Source organism: Pistacia vera, unplaced genomic scaffold, assembly GCF_008641045.1.
Source record: "Pistacia vera cultivar Batoury unplaced genomic scaffold, PisVer_v2 Contig724, whole genome shotgun sequence".
Classification (NCBI taxonomy): domain Eukaryota; kingdom Viridiplantae; phylum Streptophyta; class Magnoliopsida; order Sapindales; family Anacardiaceae; genus Pistacia; species Pistacia vera.
The window spans coordinates 212,307-220,453 of record NW_022196584.1 but is presented as its reverse complement, the minus strand read 5'-3'; the positions used below and the strand labels follow the sequence as shown (position 1 = coordinate 220,453).

The 8,147-nt window shown below is 35.6% G+C and overlaps 1 non-coding gene across 1 annotated transcript; it reads right to left on the bottom strand.

The window, feature by feature from the left end:
• Positions 1–7,832: 7,832 nt before the first annotated feature.
• On the bottom strand, positions 7,833–7,938 carry LOC116114893. The gene has a single exon (XR_004125602.1). It is a non-coding gene; the product is annotated as a small nucleolar RNA R71 (small nucleolar RNA).
• Between the last annotated feature and the right edge of the window lie 209 nt (positions 7,939–8,147).

Here is an 8,147-nt window from a genome sequence, read left to right as displayed (position 1 = left end):
ATTTCTTTTTTCCCCTTATCTTTTTTTATATTTTAGGGGGGAAATGAAATTCTGTAGAGGGTTTTAGTAATTTTTAGAGGTAGATTAGTAAGTTTCTATAAGTTTAATTAATTTTAAAAAATAATAAAATAATAAAAAAATAAATATTAATTTTAACATAAATGTAATATTCACGCATTCACACTTCACAAATAAATAATTAAATAATTTTTTTAATTAAATTATTCATCTTCATTGTCAACAATATTTAAATCATTAAAATCTGTATTTCTAAAGAGTTCGAGTAGTTCGGGATCTTCAGGATGCTGTTGTAGTCTTCTTTCTGCATGAGTCCAATCCCGTAAACACATTATCACTTCAATCATCTCATTGGTTAAAGAACATCTTCTGTCTTCAACAATCTGGTCACTCGTTGAAAATGCTAACTTGGATGCAATTGTAGAAACCGGCATAAATAAAATGTCATGTGCCATTTGGGCTACAATGGGGAATCAACTTTCATGTTGGTTCCACCATTGAAGAATATCCATGTCACATTTCTCCTTTATCATCATGTAGGACAGGTCCACTTGTAGGTAGCGATTTAGCTCATTTGGTCCATGTATGTACGAGCTGGAGCTGCTACTTCCGTCATGTTCCATATGCGTCCACTTACTTGATCCTTGACGGAGGTCTGCATCAGGGTCCTAATCGTCTCTCCTGAATGTTCCACTTCCACTTCCATTGTACCTGTTCTGATATAAAGAAAAAAGGCTTTCCAATTTTTGGTTAAAGTCAGTCAAATAAGACGTATAATCATGTTCTAAATGTTGGCCTAACTCAATAATTATATAGTTAACTACGTGTAATTTAAACCTAGGATCTACAACAAAGCCTAATCCATATAAGAATAGAATATCTAACCAATATTTCTCGTATTTTTCTTCCATCTTTGAAACAATTTCCCTTAAAATGTCATTGTATCTATATTTAGCAAAAGTTTTAGCAATTTGAAGTAAAATATTTGACACTAAATTAGTAGTCGGATAATAAATAACACTTAATGTACTAGTAGAATCATAAAAAAATTTAAGAAATGAATAAAAAAGTTCACAAACCACCCAATCATCATAGCTGACAGCTTCCTCTGGATAGTTCTTCCAATTGACAAAATCTGTAATTTGTTTTGTGGTTGGCAAAACTTTTTCCAACATTAAGTAGGTGGAGTTCCAACGGATAGGCATGCTGGCATGCTCGTACATAACTTCAAAGGTCGAACCGGTGGATCCTCTTGCCTACAATATTTGATGTACTCCTGCCATCTTTTATTGCTACCGCCGACGATAAATCCAATAGCTGCGTGCACCCTCTCCATTTTTCGAATTTATAGCATCTAAACTTGCTTTAACAATCAACTTGATGATGTGGCAAGTACATCTCTGGTGAAAAAATTTGCCTTTACCACGCGGATCCAATCTCTTTTCAAATAAAGAAATTGATGCGCTATTAGCAGCTGCATTATCAAGTATTAGTGCTACAACTCTATCAGTTAATAGATATTCTTGCAAAACTTCAAGAATTGTAAAATAAATAGTGTTAGCAGTATGTTTTTCATATAATGGTTTAAAACCCATCAATTTTTGTTGTAAACCCCAATTATGATCTAAGAAATGTACTGTGACAGTTAAAAAATTGTTTTTTGATCTACAAGCCCATATGTCTGATGTAAGTGTAATAGATATATTCCTAAAATTTTGAAATTCGTTTTTAAGTTTATTATTTATTTGGTTATAAAGTTTTAGTACATCTCTTCTATTTGTACTTCTATTAATAGGGGTACATACTGGACAAAATGCAGTTTTAATCATGTGAATAAAATAAGGCTTTTCATATAAACAAATGGGAAAGTCCGTAGCAACTATGAATCTTTCTATTTTCTCTCATGCAACATGTGCATTGTATTGCCATGTTGAGAGAGTTGAGGATTGCAGATTAAAATTAAGTTGAGTTTGAATTTGCCTACCTGATCCAGTTGAAGATGTACCGGGCAACTGCATTATTTGGGGGTGCTTCTTCTCCAAGTGTCGTCACATCGTCGAAGTCCCCTTTTCAGCGCCAATAATGGTTCCACTAAAATTACATACCCCACACGATTCTCCCCCTCCCCATTTGTCTTTGGTCGTTTTGATTTGGTGAAGTGTCGCCATACATCAGACGCGCCCTCTTTGACGGTCACGGGGTTGTGGAGGGGGGGGGGGGGGGGTCAGCTAAGGGTGAAAATGGATTGAACCTTTCCATTTCTTTGGTGGATGGAACGTAAAACTCATTTGGGGATGATCCTCCTAATGCATCATTTCAGGAATCCATTATGAATTTATGATAAAACAATTAAAATAAAAAAATTAAATAATAATATGAATAAGAGATGATATTGAAAAATAGAAAAAATAGAATAATATAAATAAATAATATGAATAAATTATAAATTATAAATATAAATTGAATGAGAATTTGATTGGAGATTTGGAGTAGAGAGAATGGGAGATTGAGTGGTGTGGAAAAAATGAGAGATTTGGAGGATATTTATAGTGTAGTTGTGGGGTGGGGGGGCGTTGGTTTGGGAAATGAAAAAAAAAAACCTTCCCCCCTACCCCCAAATGACCATTGGCTACCAGCCAACGGTTATTAAACAATTTTTTTTTTTTTTTAAATTTTATAAAATTTCCTTTTAACCCCTATAATTTATGTTTATTTCAAAATTTATAAGGGGTTTTATGTAATTATACAAGAGACTAAAAAGAAAAAAATTAAAAGGGTTTGGGCCTAGGCTTGGGACTGGGAGGAGGGCCCAGTGGAGAGATCAGGCCCTCCTCCTTAGGCCTAGTCCAGTTTTGGGATTAGGCCTCCTAAGACTGGGTTTTTGGACCTGGTCCCAAATGCCCAACTCTAATTAGAAGTAACACCATACCTTACAAGTTTGTCCTTTGTTTGAAGACGGTCTTTGATAACCATCCACAAGATGAGAGTATGCCTAGAAATAACTTTAAGAGACCAAAGAATGTGATACCACTCCACCTTAGGTCTTTGCTCACAGATTACCTCCCAAGTCGACTTAATAGTGAAAGTCCCTAAAGGGTTAGGCTTCCATCTCACTCTATCATCATTACCCAAGGGTAGGAAGTTCACCGAGTCTTTTACTTCCATTAAAGCCCAAGAACTAGCCGCCAGCCATCTCTAAGATAGACCATCACAAATCTCATCAACTCTCGCATAGTAGAGAAGCTCGGATTCATAAATAATCCTTGGCTTGTACTTGTTAGTGAGGGGTGCATTTGGGTGCCAATTGTCATGCCACAAATAGGTCTTCTTACCATTGCTGATAACATACTCAAACTTTCTTCTAACTTCACTTCTCAATTTCAATATGCTCTTCCAAGCCCAGTAAGCATTGCTAGGGGTAGAGATAGCCCAAAAACTTTTTTGCCCTATGAAGTACTTTTTCACCTACTCAACTCACATGGATTTGCCATGAGGTTGGATAACATTCCAAATGTGTCTTAACATAATAGCTCTATTCCACTCCTTACACCTCAACAGCTCAAGGCCTTCTTCATCCTTTGGAACACACATATCACCCCAACTAGACCAGGCAAAACGGGCGGGTGGGTCGGGGTTGGGTTAGTACAGGTACGGGTCTCACAGGTACCGACCCAAAAACGGGTCGAGTTATACGGGTCCAAAATATTGGACCCGGACCCTACCCTATACAGGTATGGGTGGACCCACGATAACTCATTTTTTTTCTTTCCAATTTTTAAATTTTGTAGTTACACCCCTAAGATTCCTGTAATTTTCATTTTTTACAATTACACCCGTACAATCAACTACTCTAAATTCAATTCAATTTACATAAACAAATACCAAACACCATAGACAAATAAATATCACTAATACACATAAACAAATACCAACGACAAATATTGAAATTCATCATCATTCATTACTTATACACAAAAAGAAACACAAATACATAAGATAAAATCTTGTCCAACTCATGTTCATTCCATAGTGGGGGTGATAGTAGAGTCTTTTGATTCTGCAATCCTCGAATTAGTTAACGGCGCATCAAGATCCTCATCCGAATCAGCATTCACATCATCATCTACAATTATCAACTACAAATATTAATAAATGTATATAATAATGTGACATAATATTGTAACGGCCAATGTGTACCAAAAAAAACAAAGCAATGTCATTCAAACAATTTTGAAGCAATCTATGTAAAAAGAAAACAAGTTTAGCCTTAAATATCCATCACATTAATATAAAAATAGCTAAATAACCCAATTAAAAGTTTTAATTTGAATGATTGGGTAGTGCCACACATGGGACTACCCAATCATTCAAATTAATCAAGAATTTACGATAAGTGTAAAATTGATTGGGTAATGCAAGAATTTAGGATAACACACACACACACACAAAAAAAAAAAAAAAAAAAAGGTATAAAAGCAAACAAGCAGAGGTATTTTGCATTTTTGCTGGGCCTATATATTTATGTGCTAATATTTATATTTTTTATTCTCAATATTAATTTATCAGCCAATAAATGCTATGAAAATAATGTAGATTTACAAGTATAGAAGCAAGCTCTCTTCATTTTTAACACACATTTCCAGAAAACACTATTCCCCAACCCTCAATGCCACCATCAGTATCATCGCATTGTGAGAGTGTGTCAGTGTCAAGCATAAGCATGCTTTACAAAGTAAAAACAAACACCAAACTATAGCAAATTAAGCATTTAGAGTCAAACACCAAACGACACCAAATTAAACAAACTCCAAACTACACCAAACAAACACTAAACTACAACAATCCTCAGAAATAAACATTTTTGCTTTCATTTCCAAAAAGCAAAAAGTCATCCTTCCAAAATCCAAAGTCAAAAAAATAATATATATCAAAGTCCCATTAGTTTCTAGAAAACAGCAAATTAAACATGCCGAGCAGCCTTCACTTGGAAGAGCAAAACAGAAGCAGGAGGGGTCTTCACTCTTTGGACTATCTCCGTGAAGCTCTTATCCTGAAAACATAAATGACAGTGAGTGAGTGTGATAGAGTGAGTGAATGGCTGAATGCTAAACAAAGGAGTAGAGGACGGCAGTGGTCAGTGGGTAAGTTTAAGAGTGAGAGTGAGAGACGACAGTGAGTGAGTTAGGATTTAGGAATAGGAATAGTAATACACATACCTTGGATGAGCTTCATGGAGTTGCGACAACGTGGAGATTGGAGTCTGGAAATGCGACGATTGAAGATGTGATGACAGTGGAGACTGATGAGAGTGAGTGAGTGTGAGTTTGAATCAACGGTGACGGTGGAGACTGGTGATGGTCGATCTGTGTTTGTGGGATTAATTTTGAGAGAGGAGTTGTGTTAGAGAAGAAGATGACCAGGAGAGGAGTTAGGGATTTGGAAATGGAAACTGGGTCTAGGGTGGGAAGTTGCAATTTGCCCTAAAATGAATTTTTTTTAAAAAAAAAAAAAAAAAAAAAGGGGTACCTGCGGGCACCTGCAGGTGAACTCGTATAACCCGCTGGAAAAATGGGTAGGGTTGAGTACGCGTCTGACAAAAACAAGTCCAATGTCATGGACCCATACCCTATATATTTTTCCCGGGTTTAGGGTCGACCCGCGGGTCTGGACCCGTTTTGCGGGGTCTAACCCCAACTCACTTTGGCTTTGCTTTTCTTCATGTCAGAACCCAACCATAGAAAGACACTCAAACACGAATCAATTTCCTTATGGATTTTAAAAGGGAGAGTTAATAAAGAGGACCAATAAATCTGGATGCTAGAGAGAATGAATTTGATAAGAACAACTGATAAATTGCAAAAATTTACTGTTTTTAGGTTTGTTTTTATAGCCTTCTAGTTAATTTCTCATTTGTTTTCTTTGTTTTGATGTTAGTTTTTGTTAAGTTTGAGATGTGAATGGTCGGCTATTGATTTGGAGAATTTTTATAATTTTCAGGCGTTAATTGAGTAGATTGGAGCATTGGAATGAAATTGGGATTCGAAGCTTAAAGAAATTGAGATTAGCTGAAAAGTTTGAAGGCCATGGCCTTGCCTTGGTGGTTCACCATGGCCATGGTGGTGGAATGAGGATAAAATATCAAGGACAGGAAGCACCATGGCCTAGGCTATGGTAATGTACATTTGGACACAGTTAGGGCCGTGTCGAACACTTTTAGGGTTTTTATTAGTTTTTCTTTCCTTTTTCACTTAGAACTCTTTTGGGTATTTAAAGGTCATTAAGATTACTTCTTGGGAGGCCGAATTTTGCCTATTCTTGGAGAGAGATTATTGTGTAACAAAAGAAAAAGGAGAATCAAGAACAAAATTCATTATAGAGTTTGTCTTTACTTTTTCAATATGATTTATTTCTCGGATTCTACTCTTATTTCTTTTATTATGAACTAATTTTTTCAGGCTAAGAATAGGGTTAGTCTATTTATGGATCTGTGATCAATCTTTTACTCTTTGGTCAATCAATTATTTTTCTAATGATGAGCTTATATTATGTGCTTAATGCTATTAGGAACCTGATTAATTTTTGATATAATTGTTTTGTGTGATTGAGACCGAGAGGAGATATCACATGAGTGCTCTAGTAATATAGGCCATGGATTAATTGGATATAGAGATATATGAATTGATAAATGCAATAGTCATAGGCAGGATTAACTTGTGTTGAAAGCTAGAGGATTTCATAAAGCTTAATGCTCGTTTATTTCATTAAATCTATATAGAGATATCTAGGTTGTGAAATAGAAGTAGAATTAATATTGCTTGAGAAAGAATATTGGTTAACCTAGGAAATCTTGTTGTCACATTAATTAAATAAATTCATTGACCATAGTAAATTGAGGGGTGCAGAGAAGTTATAGATGAGCCTGAAGTCTTAGCTGTTTTCTCTCATTGAATTCTTAATTTTAGTTTTATTGCAATTCGTTTCTAATATTTCAGTTTTTAATATTTTTGGTTTTAGAGATCACCATTCCAAGTTTTGATTATATAGATAAAGTTAAGACTAATTAATATATCAGTACTTGTTTACGCAATACCTTGGGTACGATAACCTGTATTTTGCTACATTATATTACTTGGGACTAGTGCACTTGCTAGAAGTTGTTTCAAATGACACAACAAGCTTTTGGCGCCGTTGCCGGGGATTGTAGTTAGGCAATATTGAAATCATTAGTTTAGCTTTACTTTAGATCTTTTTCCATTTTTTTTAATATATATAATTGCAGTTAGACACACACTAGATGAAGATTAGAGATTCTTGAAGCTTTTGAACCAGAAATTGAGAGAACAATACGAGCATTGAGAAGAAGGCAAGCAAGGAACATGACAGGCGACAATAATAATAATCAAGTGAATCCTCCACTTTTGGAGAATCTCGCAGAAGGTGCAACCCCACGTTCTTTAATGGATTATGCGATGCCGTCATTGATTGGTACTGCTTCTAGCATTAGGAGGCCAGCCATTACAGTAAATAACTTTGAAATTAAATCTACGATTATTCAGATGATTCAGTCAGCCTGCCAATTCAGTGGTTTAGCCCACGAGTATCCAAATGCTCACATTGGAAATTTCTTGGAGATATGTGATACATTCAAGCAGAATGGTGTCACAGATGATGCAATTAGATTCAGACTGTTCCCTTTTTCATTGAGAGATAAAGCCAAGAATTGGCTAAATTCTTTGCCTGCAAAATCTATTACAACTTGGGATGCATTGGCTTAGCGCTTTCTAGCTAAATATTTTCCACCCTCTAAAACTGCAATTAGCGTAATGATACCACTAATTTTATGCAGGTAGATGGAGAGTTGTTATATGAAGCATGGGAGCATTATAGAGAGTTGTTGAGGAAATGCCCGCATCATGGATTACCAATTTGGTTACAGGTACAAACTTTTTATAACGGTTTAATTCTTGCTAACCGTTCTATGCTTGATACAGCTTCAAGACGCACTCTAATGAAGAAGACACTAGAAGCAGCATATGAATTATTAGATGAGATGGCTTCAAACAGTTACCAGTGGCAGTCTAATAAAGTGCCACAAAGGAAGGCAACATGATTATATGGAGTGGATGCCA